The sequence below is a fragment of the Mesoplodon mirus genome, assembly GCF_964341445.2.
Source record: "Mesoplodon mirus genome assembly, chromosome: 7".
Classification (NCBI taxonomy): Eukaryota; Metazoa; Chordata; class Mammalia; order Artiodactyla; family Ziphiidae; genus Mesoplodon; species Mesoplodon mirus.
The window spans coordinates 78,181,247-78,182,615 of record NC_138983.1 but is presented as its reverse complement, the minus strand read 5'-3'; positions in this window follow the sequence as shown (position 1 = coordinate 78,182,615).

Here is a 1,369-nt window from a genome sequence, read left to right as displayed (position 1 = left end):
CTGAAATGGAGACAGCAAGAGAGAAGGAAATTATTTGGACATATAGACCTCAATTGTTTGGTTTTAAGTAAACGTCCCAGCAAACATCTTCTAAATGGTATAATAACTTTAGGGAAATTCACAGTTTATAAGTTTGTGTACTCATAAACTGAACATATTATGATAAGAGTACAGGTTGCATTTTGTGTCTTCAACTCAAGCAAAGACTTCAAAAAAGTCCCAGTTATCCTTTGTTCATTAAGACACAAAGAAAGGGCAAAAAGGGCAAGTTTCTAAGTCTTTTTCTTTAAAATTTACTTCCTTTCTTCAGTCTTCATCAAGATCTTCAGGAAATTAACTTTACTAAAGTTAATTATTCATAAAATAAACATAGGAACCTGCAGAAGACTATTTCACAGAGACCTGTAATGTACAATATCCATTGCATACATGCACCATGAGCTTGTCTTTTCTAGCACTGGCATACACAAAACTCTGTGTGTGTGTGTGTGTGTGTGTGCACACATGTGTGTCTTTTTTTTGTGATGGAGCCATAGGGAGAAAATAAATCTATTGGCTGCAATTCAGTGATGTAGAAAGATTTAAGGGTAAAGGAAAAGGCTACATCAAGTGAAGCAATAAAGTCATGAGGTTGTGCTTCCATAATAATTACAATAGCAGTCTTCTGTAACCAAGGGACAGGCTCCTCAAATTATAGTCACACCTGTTAGACCATCTGCCCATAAATTTCACACTATCATTAATGGAAAACAAATGGCACTGTCTCTCCTTCCCTTTATCCATTGGCCATTCTCATATAAATGATTTTTCTCTTCAAGGTCGTGCTCTTTCCTATCGGTTTAAAAATATTAGGATTTAGGAGGGGTGATACATAATGTGCCATGCCTTGGTACTTGTACCAGTGATGGCTCTGTAAGGAGCACTGGATTGTTAGGAGGCTATAAATTGAATTCCCCTAGAAACAGAACCTGAGGCAATAATTTGAATGCAAACTGTTCATCTGGGAGGTGCTTCCAGAAGACTCAGAAGTGGAGTGGGAATTGAGAATGGAGGCATGGAAGGAAGCCAACAGAGGTGCATTACTGAATAAATTACTCCTGCAGGGAACTGCTGCCAGTACTTCAGGGGAGTTCTGTGAAACTCTATAGAACATGTCTCAGAGTTATCCCAAGAATTGGTGAGAAACTTGAAGTACTTATCTTCCAGTCCCCTCTGTCCTTGGTTGAAAGCTACACCCAGATACGTTAACTCCTGTACATTTCTGGCCTGCCCTAAGGTGGATAATTGCAGGTGGTAACATGAGTCTATCAGCATATACTGGAATGATGAGTGCTGGGGAGATATGAGTGGAGCATTGAAACCATCTAAT